Source organism: Ambystoma mexicanum, chromosome 4p, assembly GCF_040938575.1.
Source record: "Ambystoma mexicanum isolate Mex_15411 chromosome 4p, UKY_AmexF1_1, whole genome shotgun sequence".
NCBI lineage: Eukaryota > Metazoa > Chordata > Amphibia > Caudata > Ambystomatidae > Ambystoma > Ambystoma mexicanum.
In genome coordinates, this window is record NC_090927.1 from 783895066 (window position 1) to 783910300 (window position 15235).

The following is a 15235-nucleotide window of genomic DNA, read 5'->3' on the forward strand; positions in this document are numbered from 1 at the left end:
TGGTGATCCCCAGCTCGGACTCCGAGGAGGAGGACGACGACAGCACACCCCTCAGCGAGATCGCGCTCCTGCACCAAAGACTAAGGACAATTGAGATGCTGCAAAGCCTGGAGGGGCCGAGCAGCTGGAAAATGGACAAGGAGGGGCCGGGCACGGACTCAGACTTAGACGGAATGGAACTCGAGGGGGAGGGATGTTCGGAGCAGGACTGATCCAAGATCCGAACAAGAACACCCCCTCAGAGAACCAGAACCCGTAGTTTAGGCATTGCAAGATGGCCATATCACTGCTCACCTTGAATGTCAGAAGCTTGAAGGACAGGACCCGAAGGGCAGGCACAATGAGCTATCTGGCAGCCCAGAACTGCGATGTGTGCTTCGCCCAGGAATGTGGAATACCGTATGACCGGTCGTACAAACAACTCGAGGAGGAGTGGAGTCACGGGCCGTCTTTCTGGTCAGGAGGGAACGACTGCAAATCCTCAGGAGTGGCCATCCTTGTAAGGGGAAGGCACTTCACAGCTGAATCAGTAACAGAGCAGGTGAACGGCAGAGTGCTGTCCGTCGACGGCCCATGGGCAGGAGAACCCGTACGGCTGATCAATGTGTATGCCCCCCTGACCAAGAATGAACGGTTAGAAGTCTTCGAAAACCTGAGACTGCTGCTCGTTACCTCCAGGACCATCCTGATGGGGGGTGACTTCAACTGCACCATAGAGGAGGGCGGACGCACGGGCCCCGGCTCTGCAGGAATGGACGCAACGTCCCGGCTGCTCCGGGAGATTGTCGAGGAGTCCTCCCTGAGGGATGTCATCGGGGGCATGGGGGCGAACGCCAGGAACTACTCCTGGAGTAGACCCGATGGCTCTGTGCGCTCCAGGATCGACTTCGTCTTCACCTCCCAGACGGTAAAGCCGGTTCAAAGCTCCATGGTTGCCGTACACTTCACCGACCACAGAGCAATCAGCTTCACAGGGGAACTTTCGGGGAAGTTCCCGGCCGGGATCCTGGAAGCTGAACTGCACGCTGCTGGAAAGCGAAGAGGCCAAGTCAAACCTCAGGCTAGCATACGCAGAGTGGAGGAGCATGAAGGACTGCTTTCAATCCACGGGGGAGTGGTGGGAGTGGGTCAAGACCCAGGTCCAGAGCTTCTTCCAGGGTGTCAGCAGGGCTGCGGCACGGGAAAAGAAGAGGACATTCAGGGCCCTGCAATCACGGTTGCAGGGACTGTTCGACCTCGAGCTCAGAGGCTGGGACGTGCAAGACGACCTAGAGGAAACCAGGAGAGGTCTAGACAACCACTTCCAGGCGGAAGCTGGGAAAGTCATGTTCCGTTCCAGGGTCGAGCGACTTGAGAAGGACGAAAAATGCAACTCATTTTTCTTCAAGAAGCTACACTCCACTACCACACCCCTACTGGAACTACGGGACCCAGAGGGAAACCTCCAAGACGAGAAAGAGCTGGTGATGAAGGTCGTCACAGACTTCTACAGCAGCCTCTACTCGCCTAAGGCGTCGGAGGGAGCCCAGGCAGACCAGTTTCTGGCTGGGATCTCGAGGACACTGGGACCGGAGGAAAGAGAGGGCCTGAACGCTCCCTTCACGCTGGGGGAGCTGCACCAGGCGGCCACCTCCTTCAAACGCGGCAAGACCCCGGGCTGTGACGGGCTCCCAGTGGAACTCTACACCGAACTCTGGGACCAGATCGGGCCGGACTTGCTCGCGCTATACGAGGAGATGGCGGAGAAGGGCAGCATGCCACGGACCCTGAGGGAAGGTACGATTGCCCTCTTGTACAAGCAAAAGGGAGAGAGAGATGACCTCAAAAACTGGAGACCCATCTCGCTCCTAAACGTGGACTACAAGATCCTGGCAAAAGTGATGGCAAACCGGCTCAAGAAGGTAATCGGGAAGCTAGTCCACCCGGACCAGTCGTGCGGGATACCAGGGCGCCAGATAGCGGACAGCTTGGCCCTGGTCAGAGACACGATCGAGTACGTCAGGGACCGCAGGGTCCGAGCGGCCCTGGTAAGCCTCGATCAGGAAAAGGCTTTCGATAGTGTCCCACGAGTTCATGGACCGTGCCCTGCGAGCGATGGGTCTGGGAGACTTCTTCTGTGACATGGTGCGAACCATGTACCGAGACATCTTCAGCAGCGCAATGGTAAACGGGTGGAAGTCGGACTCCTTCCCGGTGGAGTCGGGTGTCAGACAGGGCTGCCCACTCTCACCCTTGCTGTTCGTCTGCGTCATCGAGCTCCTGGCGGAACACATCCGGCAAAACAAGGACATACGAGGGGTGAAAGTGCCAGGGAGCGAAGGCAAGGAGGAAGTGAAGTGCTCCCTGTACATGGACGACGTTACCGTCTTCTGCACAGACGGGTGCTCGGTCAAGGCCCTCGTAAGGACCTGCGAGGACTTCGGCAAGGCGTCAGGGGCCAAGATAAACTGCACCAAGTCAGAGGCCATGCTCTTCGGAGACTGGGACCCAACGTATGACCCTCTGCCCTTCCCCATCAGACCGGTCCACATGAAAATCCTGGGTGTGTGGTTCGGCTACGAGGGGGGCCGCGAAAAGGTCATGGGACGAGCGCGTGGCGAAAGCCAAACAAAAACTAGGGCTATGGAGCCTGCGGAGGCTGACCATAGAGGGGAAGACGCTGGCTCTGGCGAACGACGTGCTCCCGGTCCTACAGTACCTTGCACAGGTCTGGCCGGTGCCGAAGTCCACCGCAAAAACTATCACGAGGATGGTATTCTACTTCATCTGGAACTCCAAGATGGATAGGGTGAAGAGAGCAACCATGATCAAGACACACGACAAAGGCGGGAAGGGGGTGCCGGACATCCCCACCATGCTGAGAGGCTTCTTCACCTGCAACTGCGTGAGGCTCACGCTGAGGAGCAGTGATGAAAGTCACGTAGGTTTCCTGATGGCCCGCTTCTTCCTACTCCCGGTATGGCGGAGGCTGGGATGGGTGGTGTGGGACGCCAGGATCCCATACAACTGGACAGCCCCCTGGTACTACGCTGAGGCGGAGCGTTTTGTACGAGAATTCCAGCTGGAGGCGGCGGCGCCGAACCAGTGGAAGAATGGGGCCATCCACAAAAGCATTCGTGACAGGGACGTTTGCGAGCAGATGAGGACCCTATCATCAGAGGCCGCAGAGCGCGTATGGGGCAATGTGGCATCGAAACGGCTCACGAACAAGCACAAAGACGTAGCCTGGATGGCCATCCAGGGAGGTCTACCGGTGCGAGCGTTCATGCACGCCAGGGGTCTCAACCGCTTCAAAAACTGCCCCCGGGGCTGCACGGCGGACGAGACAGAGTACCACCTCCTCTGGGATTGCCCCTACGCACGCAACCTGATGCGGGACTTGGCCACGGAACTAGGGGGCAAGATCCCGTCAGCAAACATCAATGCCGACGCATTGATGTACGGTTTGTTCCCGGGGACCCACGCACAGGAAGACACCCAGGCCTGCTGGAGAATCCTGTGCTGCGTAAAAGATGTGCTCCTATTTTCCAGAAACCGCCTGGTGGTAGGGAAGAAAGAGATGACGACGGAATCCTGCCGCCGGATGATCCACAGCCTCCTGAGAGACTACGCAATCATCGACGGGCCAGAGGACGACGACGACGACAGAGAGTGAGTAAATGTACATTTACACAACATGTTCTTGTGCTTTTTCTCAAACAGGACCCACCTCTGAGTGGAGAGAACGAAGGAATCGTTGGCCGCACGCGAGGCGGCATGACGAGGATACGTAAGTAATGTACAACATAACTTAACATGACCTGTTTCCTTTCCAGAGGAAAAAAGTCGACAAAGTCAGGCTCGGGCACAAGCGTCTAGGGAGACCGTGCTCGAAGCCTCCCTTTTCGATAGCTCCTAAACCAATATACGGATAACCCGTGAGAACCTTTAATTGGAAAACTAATTGGCATATAGTCGCAATGTAGTACACCCTACCTTGCTGGAGGAATGGGACGGTTGTAAGGGGAGATGTGGAGACCGTTCAAAAAAAAAAAAAAAAAAATCTGTTCTTATCAGTTTAATATCTGATACGTCCTCTATCTGGGGACCATATATTAAATTGATTTTTGGAACAGGGAGATGGAATGGGAGCTTGCTCTGTCCACTCCACGCATCAACCTGGTATTGCAGTACCTCCAGGACTGGTGCACTTCCCCACTCGGGGAAAACAAAGCTGTCAAAAAGAAAGACTTGGGCGATTCTTGAAAAAGAAGAGCACACACGGCAAAATATATCTGTACTTATGCAAATTATTTTTTTTATTTATTTATTTTTTTTTTTCCCTTTCTTCCTTCTTTTTTGTTTAGATGTCCTGTTGAACATTCCGTGTCTTGGAGCAAGTTGTCGGAAGGAAAAAAGTCTGCCGTTTGGCTCCTTTTTCAGGGGAGCCGCCAGCCAGCCAGCCAGCCAGCCAGCCAGCCAGCCGGAGGAGGGGACATGGGGGACACTGTCCTTGCCCTGCTTCCTTCCTTCCTTCCTTCCTCGCCCCTGCCGGCCCCGAACGGCCACGAACGGCCAAGCCTTATCTAAGGTGGGCGCTCGGAGGAGCCTGCCCCCCGGGCAGCTCGGGGTGACTTTGGGCCCTGGCAGCGAGGCTGCTGGAGATGTGGGGGCGGAGCCATGCAAAAACGGACCCGGGGCTGCTGGTCTTTCATGCAAACGCACGCTAGGCCCGGCCGCCTCCGAGGTGCCTGGGAGTCTACGGCAGAGGGCGACTCCGAGTCAGCGGGGGAGCTGCCGAGCAGCGCTCTTTCCGACGGACCCTTTCGGGGCATCGCTTCTCGGCCTTTTGGCTAAGATCAAGTGTAGTATCTGTTCTTATCAGTTTAATATCTGATACGTCCTCTATCTGGGGACCATATATTAAATTGATTTTTGGAACAGGGAGATGGAATGGGAGCTTGCTCTGTCCACTCCACGCATCAACCTGGTATTGCAGTACCTCCAGGACTGGTGCACTTCCCCACTCGGGGAAAACAAAGCTGTCAAAAAGAAAGACTTGGGCGATTCTTGAAAAAGAAGAGCACACACGGCAAAATATATCTGTACTTATGCAAATTATTTTTTTTATTTATTTATTTTTTTTTTTCCCTTTCTTCCTTCTTTTTTGTTTAGATGTCCTGTTGAACATTCCGTGTCTTGGAGCAAGTTGTCGGAAGGAAAAAAGTCTGCCGTTTGGCTCCTTTTTCAGGGGAGCCGCCAGCCAGCCAGCCAGCCAGCCAGCCAGCCAGCCAGCCGGAGGAGGAGGAGAGCATGGGGGACACTGTCCTTGCCCTGCTTCCTTCCTTCCTTCCTTCCTCGCCCCTGCCGGCCCCGAACGGCCACGAACGGCCAAGCCTTATCTAAGGTGGGCGCTCGGAGGAGCCTGCCCCCCGGGCAGCTCGGGGTGACTTTGGGCCCTGGCAGCGAGGCTGCTGGAGATGTGGGGGCGGAGCCATGCAAAAACGGACCCGGGGCTGCTGGTCTTTCATGCAAACGCACGCTAGGCCCGGCCGCCTCCGAGGTGCCTGGGAGTCTACGGCAGAGGGCGACTCCGAGTCAGCGGGGGAGCTGCCGAGCAGCGCTCTTTCCGACGGACCCTTTCGGGGCATCGCTTCTCGGCCTTTTGGCTAAGATCAAGTGTAGTATCTGTTCTTATCAGTTTAATATCTGATACGTCCTCTATCTGGGGACCATATATTAAATTGATTTTTGGAACAGGGAGATGGAATGGGAGCTTGCTCTGTCCACTCCACGCATCAACCTGGTATTGCAGTACCTCCAGGACTGGTGCACTTCCCCACTCGGGGAAAACAAAGCTGTCAAAAAGAAAGACTTGGGCGATTCTTGAAAAAGAAGAGCACACACGGCAAAATATATCTGTACTTATGCAAATTATTTTTTTTATTTATTTATTTTTTTTTTTCCCTTTCTTCCTTCTTTTTTGTTTAGATGTCCTGTTGAACATTCCGTGTCTTGGAGCAAGTTGTCGGAAGGAAAAAAGTCTGCCGTTTGGCTCCTTTTTCAGGGGAGCCGCCAGCCAGCCAGCCAGCCAGCCAGCCAGCCAGCCGGAGGAGGAGGAGACATGGGGGACACTGTCCTTGCCCTGCTTCCTTCCTTCCTTCCTTCCTCGCCCCTGCCGGCCCCGAACGGCCACGAACGGCCAAGCCTTATCTAAGGTGGGCGCTCGGAGGAGCCTGCCCCCCGGGCAGCTCGGGGTGACTTTGGGCCCTGGCAGCGAGGCTGCTGGAGATGTGGGGGCGGAGCCATGCAAAAACGGACCCGGGGCTGCTGGTCTTTCATGCAAACGCACGCTAGGCCCGGCCGCCTCCGAGGTGCCTGGGAGTCTACGGCAGAGGGCGACTCCGAGTCAGCGGGGGAGCTGCCGAGCAGCGCTCTTTCCGACGGACCCTTTCGGGGCATCGCTTCTCGGCCTTTTGGCTAAGATCAAGTGTAGTATCTGTTCTTATCAGTTTAATATCTGATACGTCCTCTATCTGGGGACCATATATTAAATTGATTTTTGGAACAGGGAGATGGAATGGGAGCTTGCTCTGTCCACTCCACGCATCAACCTGGTATTGCACTTCCCCACTCGGGGAAAACAAAGCTGTCAAAAAGAAAGACTTGGGCGATTCTTGAAAAAGAAGAGCACACACGGCAAAATATATCTGTACTTATGCAAATTATTTTTTTTATTTATTTATTTTTTTTTTTCCCTTTCTTCCTTCTTTTTTGTTTAGATGTCCTGTTGAACATTCCGTGTCTTGGAGCAAGTTGTCGGAAGGAAAAAAGTCTGCCGTTTGGCTCCTTTTTCAGGGGAGCCGCCAGCCAGCCAGCCAGCCAGCCAGCCAGCCAGCCAGCCAGCCAGCCAGCCGGAGGAGGAGGAGAGCATGGGGGACACTGTCCTTGCCCTGCTTCCTTCCTTCCTTCCTTCCTCGCCCCTGCCGGCCCCGAACGGCCACGAACGGCCAAGCCTTATCTAAGGTGGGCGCTCGGAGGAGCCTGCCCCCCGGGCAGCTCGGGGTGACTTTGGGCCCTGGCAGCGAGGCTGCTGGAGATGTGGGGGCGGAGCCATGCAAAAACGGACCCGGGGCTGCTGGTCTTTCATGCAAACGCACGCTAGGCCCGGCCGCCTCCGAGGTGCCTGGGAGTCTACGGCAGAGGGCGACTCCGAGTCAGCGGGGGAGCTGCCGAGCAGCGCTCTTTCCGACGGACCCTTTCGGGGCATCGCTTCTCGGCCTTTTGGCTAAGATCAAGTGTAGTATCTGTTCTTATCAGTTTAATATCTGATACGTCCTCTATCTGGGGACCATATATTAAATTGATTTTTGGAACAGGGAGATGGAATGGGAGCTTGCTCTGTCCACTCCACGCATCAACCTGGTATTGCAGTACCTCCAGGACTGGTGCACTTCCCCACTCGGGGAAAACAAAGCTGTCAAAAAGAAAGACTTGGGCGATTCTTGAAAAAGAAGAGCACACACGGCAAAATATATCTGTACTTATGCAAATTATTTTTTTTATTTATTTATTTTTTTTTTTCCCTTTCTTCCTTCTTTTTTGTTTAGATGTCCTGTTGAACATTCCGTGTCTTGGAGCAAGTTGTCGGAAGGAAAAAAGTCTGCCGTTTGGCTCCTTTTTCAGGGGAGCCGCCAGCCAGCCAGCCAGCCAGCCAGCCAGCCAGCCAGCCAGCCAGCCAGCCGGAGGAGGAGGAGAGCATGGGGGACACTGTCCTTGCCCTGCTTCCTTCCTTCCTTCCTTCCTCGCCCCTGCCGGCCCCGAACGGCCACGAACGGCCAAGCCTTATCTAAGGTGGGCGCTCGGAGGAGCCTGCCCCCCGGGCAGCTCGGGGTGACTTTGGGCCCTGGCAGCGAGGCTGCTGGAGATGTGGGGGCGGAGCCATGCAAAAACGGACCCGGGGCTGCTGGTCTTTCATGCAAACGCACGCTAGGCCCGGCCGCCTCCGAGGTGCCTGGGAGTCTACGGCAGAGGGCGACTCCGAGTCAGCGGGGGAGCTGCCGAGCAGCGCTCTTTCCGACGGACCCTTTCGGGGCATCGCTTCTCGGCCTTTTGGCTAAGATCAAGTGTAGTATCTGTTCTTATCAGTTTAATATCTGATACGTCCTCTATCTGGGGACCATATATTAAATTGATTTTTGGAACAGGGAGATGGAATGGGAGCTTGCTCTGTCCACTCCACGCATCAACCTGGTATTGCAGTACCTCCAGGACTGGTGCACTTCCCCACTCGGGGAAAACAAAGCTGTCAAAAAGAAAGACTTGGGCGATTCTTGAAAAAGAAGAGCACACACGGCAAAATATATCTGTACTTATGCAAATTATTTTTTTTATTTATTTATTTTTTTTTTTCCCTTTCTTCCTTCTTTTTTGTTTAGATGTCCTGTTGAACATTCCGTGTCTTGGAGCAAGTTGTCGGAAGGAAAAAAGTCTGCCGTTTGGCTCCTTTTTCAGGGGAGCCGCCAGCCAGCCAGCCAGCCAGCCAGCCAGCCAGCCAGCCAGCCAGCCAGCCGGAGGAGGAGGAGAGCATGGGGGACACTGTCCTTGCCCTGCTTCCTTCCTTCCTTCCTTCCTCGCCCCTGCCGGCCCCGAACGGCCACGAACGGCCAAGCCTTATCTAAGGTGGGCGCTCGGAGGAGCCTGCCCCCCGGGCAGCTCGGGGTGACTTTGGGCCCTGGCAGCGAGGCTGCTGGAGATGTGGGGGCGGAGCCATGCAAAAACGGACCCGGGGCTGCTGGTCTTTCATGCAAACGCACGCTAGGCCCGGCCGCCTCCGAGGTGCCTGGGAGTCTACGGCAGAGGGCGACTCCGAGTCAGCGGGGGAGCTGCCGAGCAGCGCTCTTTCCGACGGACCCTTTCGGGGCATCGCTTCTCGGCCTTTTGGCTAAGATCAAGTGTAGTATCTGTTCTTATCAGTTTAATATCTGATACGTCCTCTATCTGGGGACCATATATTAAATTGATTTTTGGAACAGGGAGATGGAATGGGAGCTTGCTCTGTCCACTCCACGCATCAACCTGGTATTGCAGTACCTCCAGGACTGGTGCACTTCCCCACTCGGGGAAAACAAAGCTGTCAAAAAGAAAGACTTGGGCGATTCTTGAAAAAGAAGAGCACACACGGCAAAATATATCTGTACTTATGCAAATTATTTTTTTTATTTATTTATTTTTTTTTTTCCCTTTCTTCCTTCTTTTTTGTTTAGATGTCCTGTTGAACATTCCGTGTCTTGGAGCAAGTTGTCGGAAGGAAAAAAGTCTGCCGTTTGGCTCCTTTTTCAGGGGAGCCGCCAGCCAGCCAGCCAGCCAGCCAGCCAGCCAGCCAGCCAGCCAGCCAGCCGGAGGAGGAGGAGAGCATGGGGGACACTGTCCTTGCCCTGCTTCCTTCCTTCCTTCCTTCCTCGCCCCTGCCGGCCCCGAACGGCCACGAACGGCCAAGCCTTATCTAAGGTGGGCGCTCGGAGGAGCCTGCCCCCCGGGCAGCTCGGGGTGACTTTGGGCCCTGGCAGCGAGGCTGCTGGAGATGTGGGGGCGGAGCCATGCAAAAACGGACCCGGGGCTGCTGGTCTTTCATGCAAACGCACGCTAGGCCCGGCCGCCTCCGAGGTGCCTGGGAGTCTACGGCAGAGGGCGACTCCGAGTCAGCGGGGGAGCTGCCGAGCAGCGCTCTTTCCGACGGACCCTTTCGGGGCATCGCTTCTCGGCCTTTTGGCTAAGATCAAGTGTAGTATCTGTTCTTATCAGTTTAATATCTGATACGTCCTCTATCTGGGGACCATATATTAAATTGATTTTTGGAACAGGGAGATGGAATGGGAGCTTGCTCTGTCCACTCCACGCATCAACCTGGTATTGCAGTACCTCCAGGACTGGTGCACTTCCCCACTCGGGGAAAACAAAGCTGTCAAAAAGAAAGACTTGGGCGATTCTTGAAAAAGAAGAGCACACACGGCAAAATATATCTGTACTTATGCAAATTATTTTTTTTATTTATTTATTTTTTTTTTTCCCTTTCTTCCTTCTTTTTTGTTTAGATGTCCTGTTGAACATTCCGTGTCTTGGAGCAAGTTGTCGGAAGGAAAAAAGTCTGCCGTTTGGCTCCTTTTTCAGGGGAGCCGCCAGCCAGCCAGCCAGCCAGCCAGCCAGCCAGCCAGCCAGCCAGCCGGAGGAGGAGGAGAGCATGGGGGACACTGTCCTTGCCCTGCTTCCTTCCTTCCTTCCTTCCTCGCCCCTGCCGGCCCCGAACGGCCACGAACGGCCAAGCCTTATCTAAGGTGGGCGCTCGGAGGAGCCTGCCCCCCGGGCAGCTCGGGGTGACTTTGGGCCCTGGCAGCGAGGCTGCTGGAGATGTGGGGGCGGAGCCATGCAAAAACGGACCCGGGGCTGCTGGTCTTTCATGCAAACGCACGCTAGGCCCGGCCGCCTCCGAGGTGCCTGGGAGTCTACGGCAGAGGGCGACTCCGAGTCAGCGGGGGAGCTGCCGAGCAGCGCTCTTTCCGACGGACCCTTTCGGGGCATCGCTTCTCGGCCTTTTGGCTAAGATCAAGTGTAGTATCTGTTCTTATCAGTTTAATATCTGATACGTCCTCTATCTGGGGACCATATATTAAATTGATTTTTGGAACAGGGAGATGGAATGGGAGCTTGCTCTGTCCACTCCACGCATCAACCTGGTATTGCAGTACCTCCAGGACTGGTGCACTTCCCCACTCGGGGAAAACAAAGCTGTCAAAAAGAAAGACTTGGGCGATTCTTGAAAAAGAAGAGCACACACGGCAAAATATATCTGTACTTATGCAAATTATTTTTTTTATTTATTTATTTTTTTTTTTCCCTTTCTTCCTTCTTTTTTGTTTAGATGTCCTGTTGAACATTCCGTGTCTTGGAGCAAGTTGTCGGAAGGAAAAAAGTCTGCCGTTTGGCTCCTTTTTCAGGGGAGCCGCCAGCCAGCCAGCCAGCCAGCCAGCCAGCCAGCCAGCCAGCCAGCCAGCGAGGAGGAGGAGAGCATGGGGGACACTGTCCTTGCCCTGCTTCCTTCCTTCCTTCCTTCCTCGCCCCTGCCGGCCCCGAACGGCCACGAACGGCCAAGCCTTATCTAAGGTGGGCGCTCGGAGGAGCCTGCCCCCCGGGCAGCTCGGGGTGACTTTGGGCCCTGGCAGCGAGGCTGCTGGAGATGTGGGGGCGGAGCCATGCAAAAACGGACCCGGGGCTGCTGGTCTTTCATGCAAACGCACGCTAGGCCCGGCCGCCTCCGAGGTGCCTGGGAGTCTACGGCAGAGGGCGACTCCGAGTCAGCGGGGGAGCTGCCGAGCAGCGCTCTTTCCGACGGACCCTTTCGGGGCATCGCTTCTCGGCCTTTTGGCTAAGATCAAGTGTAGTATCTGTTCTTATCAGTTTAATATCTGATACGTCCTCTATCTGGGGACCATATATTAAATTGATTTTTGGAACAGGGAGATGGAATGGGAGCTTGCTCTGTCCACTCCACGCATCAACCTGGTATTGCAGTACCTCCAGGACTGGTGCACTTCCCCACTCGGGGAAAACAAAGCTGTCAAAAAGAAAGACTTGGGCGATTCTTGAAAAAGAAGAGCACACACGGCAAAATATATCTGTACTTATGCAAATTATTTTTTTTATTTATTTATTTTTTTTTTTCCCTTTCTTCCTTCTTTTTTGTTTAGATGTCCTGTTGAACAGCAAGTTGTCGGAAGGAAAAAAGTCTGCCGTTTGGCTCCTTTTTCAGGGGAGCCGCCAGCCAGCCAGCCAGCCAGCCAGCCAGCCAGCCAGCCAGCCAGCCAGCCGGAGGAGGAGGAGAGCATGGGGGACACTGTCCTTGCCCTGCTTCCTTCCTTCCTTCCTTCCTCGCCCCTGCCGGCCCCGAACGGCCACGAACGGCCAAGCCTTATCTAAGGTGGGCGCTCGGAGGAGCCTGCCCCCCGGGCAGCTCGGGGTGACTTTGGGCCCTGGCAGCGAGGCTGCTGGAGATGTGGGGGCGGAGCCATGCAAAAACGGACCCGGGGCTGCTGGTCTTTCATGCAAACGCACGCTAGGCCCGGCCGCCTCCGAGGTGCCTGGGAGTCTACGGCAGAGGGCGACTCCGAGTCAGCGGGGGAGCTGCCGAGCAGCGCTCTTTCCGACGGACCCTTTCGGGGCATCGCTTCTCGGCCTTTTGGCTAAGATCAAGTGTAGTATCTGTTCTTATCAGTTTAATATCTGATACGTCCTCTATCTGGGGACCATATATTAAATTGATTTTTGGAACAGGGAGATGGAATGGGAGCTTGCTCTGTCCACTCCACGCATCAACCTGGTATTGCAGTACCTCCAGGACTGGTGCACTTCCCCACTCGGGGAAAACAAAGCTGTCAAAAAGAAAGACTTGGGCGATTCTTGAAAAAGAAGAGCACACACGGCAAAATATATCTGTACTTATGCAAATTATTTTTTTTATTTATTTATTTTTTTTTTTCCCTTTCTTCCTTCTTTTTTGTTTAGATGTCCTGTTGAACATTCCGTGTCTTGGAGCAAGTTGTCGGAAGGAAAAAAGTCTGCCGTTTGGCTCCTTTTTCAGGGGAGCCGCCAGCCAGCCAGCCAGCCAGCCAGCCAGCCAGCCAGCCAGCCAGCCGGAGGAGGAGGAGAGCATGGGGGACACTGTCCTTGCCCTGCTTCCTTCCTTCCTTCCTTCCTCGCCCCTGCCGGCCCCGAACGGCCACGAACGGCCAAGCCTTATCTAAGGTGGGCGCTCGGAGGAGCCTGCCCCCCGGGCAGCTCGGGGTGACTTTGGGCCCTGGCAGCGAGGCTGCTGGAGATGTGGGGGCGGAGCCATGCAAAAACGGACCCGGGGCTGCTGGTCTTTCATGCAAACGCACGCTAGGCCCGGCCGCCTCCGAGGTGCCTGGGAGTCTACGGCAGAGGGCGACTCCGAGTCAGCGGGGGAGCTGCCGAGCAGCGCTCTTTCCGACGGACCCTTTCGGGGCATCGCTTCTCGGCCTTTTGGCTAAGATCAAGTGTAGTATCTGTTCTTATCAGTTTAATATCTGATACGTCCTCTATCTGGGGACCATATATTAAATTGATTTTTGGAACAGGGAGATGGAATGGGAGCTTGCTCTGTCCACTCCACGCATCAACCTGGTATTGCAGTACCTCCAGGACTGGTGCACTTCCCCACTCGGGGAAAACAAAGCTGTCAAAAAGAAAGACTTGGGCGATTCTTGAAAAAGAAGAGCACACACGGCAAAATATATCTGTACTTATGCAAATTATTTTTTTTATTTATTTATTTTTTTTTTTCCCTTTCTTCCTTCTTTTTTGTTTAGATGTCCTGTTGAACATTCCGTGTCTTGGAGCAAGTTGTCGGAAGGAAAAAAGTCTGCCGTTTGGCTCCTTTTTCAGGGGAGCCGCCAGCCAGCCAGCCAGCCAGCCAGCCAGCCAGCCAGCCGGAGGAGGAGGAGAGCATGGGGGACACTGTCCTTGCCCTGCTTCCTTCCTTCCTCCTTCCTTCCTCGCCCCTGCCGGCCCCGAACGGCCACGAACGGCCAAGCCTTATCTAAGGTGGGCGCTCGGAGGAGCCTGCCCCCCGGGCAGCTCGGGGTGACTTTGGGCCCTGGCAGCGAGGCTGCTGGAGATGTGGGGGCGGAGCCATGCAAAAACGGACCCGGGGCTGCTGGTCTTTCATGCAAACGCACGCTAGGCCCGGCCGCCTCCGAGGTGCCTGGGAGTCTACGGCAGAGGGCGACTCCGAGTCAGCGGGGGAGCTGCCGAGCAGCGCTCTTTCCGACGGACCCTTTCGGGGCATCGCTTCTCGGCCTTTTGGCTAAGATCAAGTGTAGTATCTGTTCTTATCAGTTTAATATCTGATACGTCCTCTATCTGGGGACCATATATTAAATTGATTTTTGGAACAGGGAGATGGAATGGGAGCTTGCTCTGTCCACTCCACGCATCAACCTGGTATTGCAGTACCTCCAGGACTGGTGCACTTCCCCACTCGGGGAAAACAAAGCTGTCAAAAAGAAAGACTTGGGCGATTCTTGAAAAAGAAGAGCACACACGGCAAAATATATCTGTACTTATGCAAATTATTTTTTTTATTTATTTATTTTTTTTTTTCCCTTTCTTCCTTCTTTTTTGTTTAGATGTCCTGTTGAACATTCCGTGTCTTGGAGCAAGTTGTCGGAAGGAAAAAAGTCTGCCGTTTGGCTCCTTTTTCAGGGGAGCCGCCAGCCAGCCAGCCAGCCAGCCAGCCAGCCAGCCAGCCAGCCAGCCGGAGGAGGAGGAGAGCATGGGGGACACTGTCCTTGCCCTGCTTCCTTCCTTCCTTCCTTCCTCGCCCCTGCCGGCCCCGAACGGCCACGAACGGCCAAGCCTTATCTAAGGTGGGCGCTCGGAGGAGCCTGCCCCCCGGGCAGCTCGGGGTGACTTTGGGCCCTGGCAGCGAGGCTGCTGGAGATGTGGGGGCGGAGCCATGCAAAAACGGACCCGGGGCTGCTGGTCTTTCATGCAAACGCACGCTAGGCCCGGCCGCCTCCGAGGTGCCTGGGAGTCTACGGCAGAGGGCGACTCCGAGTCAGCGGGGGAGCTGCCGAGCAGCGCTCTTTCCGACGGACCCTTTCGGGGCATCGCTTCTCGGCCTTTTGGCTAAGATCAAGTGTAGTATCTGTTCTTATCAGTTTAATATCTGATACGTCCTCTATCTGGGGACCATATATTAAATTGATTTTTGGAACAGGGAGATGGAATGGGAGCTTGCTCTGTCCACTCCACGCATCAACCTGGTATTGCAGTACCTCCAGGACTGGTGCACTTCCCCACTCGGGGAAAACAAAGCTGTCAAAAAGAAAGACTTGGGCGATTCTTGAAAAAGAAGAGCACACACGGCAAAATATATCTGTACTTATGCAAATTATTTTTTTTATTTATTTATTTTTTTTTTTCCCTTTCTTCCTTCTTTTTTGTTTAGATGTCCTGTTGAACATTCCGTGTCTTGGAGCAAGTTGTCGGAAGGAAAAAAGTCTGCCGTTTGGCTCCTTTTTCAGGGGAGCCGCCAGCCAGCCAGCCAGCCAGCCAGCCAGCCAGCCAGCCGGAGGAGGAGGAGAGCATGGGGGACACTGTCCTTGCCCTGCTTCCTTCCTTCCTTCCTTCCTCGCCCCTGCCGGCCCCGAACGGCCACGAACGGCCAAGCCTTATCTAA

The 15235-nt window shown here is 54.9% G+C and overlaps 13 non-coding genes and 1 pseudogene across 13 annotated transcripts; all 14 read left to right on the forward strand.

Annotated features, from left to right (window-relative positions):
- The first annotated feature begins 4014 nt into the window (after nucleotides 1-4014).
- On the forward strand, nucleotides 4015-4195 carry LOC138460359 (U2 spliceosomal RNA; annotated as a pseudogene).
- Nucleotides 4196-4812: 617 nt separating this feature from the next.
- LOC138460011 (U2 spliceosomal RNA) lies at nucleotides 4813-5003 on the forward strand. Its single transcript, XR_011262780.1, has one exon. It is a non-coding gene; the product is annotated as a U2 spliceosomal RNA (small nuclear RNA).
- A 625-nt stretch (nucleotides 5004-5628) lies between these two features.
- On the forward strand, nucleotides 5629-5819 carry LOC138460012 (U2 spliceosomal RNA). The gene has a single exon (XR_011262781.1). It is a non-coding gene; the product is annotated as a U2 spliceosomal RNA (small nuclear RNA).
- Nucleotides 5820-6439: 620 nt separating this feature from the next.
- On the forward strand, nucleotides 6440-6627 carry LOC138460350 (U2 spliceosomal RNA). The gene has a single exon (XR_011263118.1). It is a non-coding gene; the product is annotated as a U2 spliceosomal RNA (small nuclear RNA).
- Nucleotides 6628-7247: 620 nt separating this feature from the next.
- LOC138460013 (U2 spliceosomal RNA) lies at nucleotides 7248-7438 on the forward strand. Its single transcript, XR_011262782.1, has one exon. It is a non-coding gene; the product is annotated as a U2 spliceosomal RNA (small nuclear RNA).
- A 637-nt stretch (nucleotides 7439-8075) lies between these two features.
- LOC138460014 (U2 spliceosomal RNA) lies at nucleotides 8076-8266 on the forward strand. Its single transcript, XR_011262783.1, has one exon. It is a non-coding gene; the product is annotated as a U2 spliceosomal RNA (small nuclear RNA).
- A 637-nt stretch (nucleotides 8267-8903) lies between these two features.
- Nucleotides 8904-9094, forward strand: LOC138460016 (U2 spliceosomal RNA). Its single transcript, XR_011262784.1, has one exon. It is a non-coding gene; the product is annotated as a U2 spliceosomal RNA (small nuclear RNA).
- A 637-nt stretch (nucleotides 9095-9731) lies between these two features.
- LOC138460017 (U2 spliceosomal RNA) lies at nucleotides 9732-9922 on the forward strand. Its single transcript, XR_011262785.1, has one exon. It is a non-coding gene; the product is annotated as a U2 spliceosomal RNA (small nuclear RNA).
- A 633-nt stretch (nucleotides 9923-10555) lies between these two features.
- LOC138460019 (U2 spliceosomal RNA) lies at nucleotides 10556-10746 on the forward strand. Its single transcript, XR_011262787.1, has one exon. It is a non-coding gene; the product is annotated as a U2 spliceosomal RNA (small nuclear RNA).
- A 635-nt stretch (nucleotides 10747-11381) lies between these two features.
- LOC138460020 (U2 spliceosomal RNA) lies at nucleotides 11382-11572 on the forward strand. Its single transcript, XR_011262789.1, has one exon. It is a non-coding gene; the product is annotated as a U2 spliceosomal RNA (small nuclear RNA).
- A 623-nt stretch (nucleotides 11573-12195) lies between these two features.
- Nucleotides 12196-12386, forward strand: LOC138460021 (U2 spliceosomal RNA). Its single transcript, XR_011262790.1, has one exon. It is a non-coding gene; the product is annotated as a U2 spliceosomal RNA (small nuclear RNA).
- A 633-nt stretch (nucleotides 12387-13019) lies between these two features.
- LOC138460022 (U2 spliceosomal RNA) lies at nucleotides 13020-13210 on the forward strand. The gene has a single exon (XR_011262791.1). It is a non-coding gene; the product is annotated as a U2 spliceosomal RNA (small nuclear RNA).
- Nucleotides 13211-13838: 628 nt separating this feature from the next.
- Nucleotides 13839-14029, forward strand: LOC138460023 (U2 spliceosomal RNA). Its single transcript, XR_011262792.1, has one exon. It is a non-coding gene; the product is annotated as a U2 spliceosomal RNA (small nuclear RNA).
- Nucleotides 14030-14662: 633 nt separating this feature from the next.
- Nucleotides 14663-14853, forward strand: LOC138460024 (U2 spliceosomal RNA). Its single transcript, XR_011262793.1, has one exon. It is a non-coding gene; the product is annotated as a U2 spliceosomal RNA (small nuclear RNA).
- The last annotated feature ends 382 nt before the right edge of the window (nucleotides 14854-15235 follow it).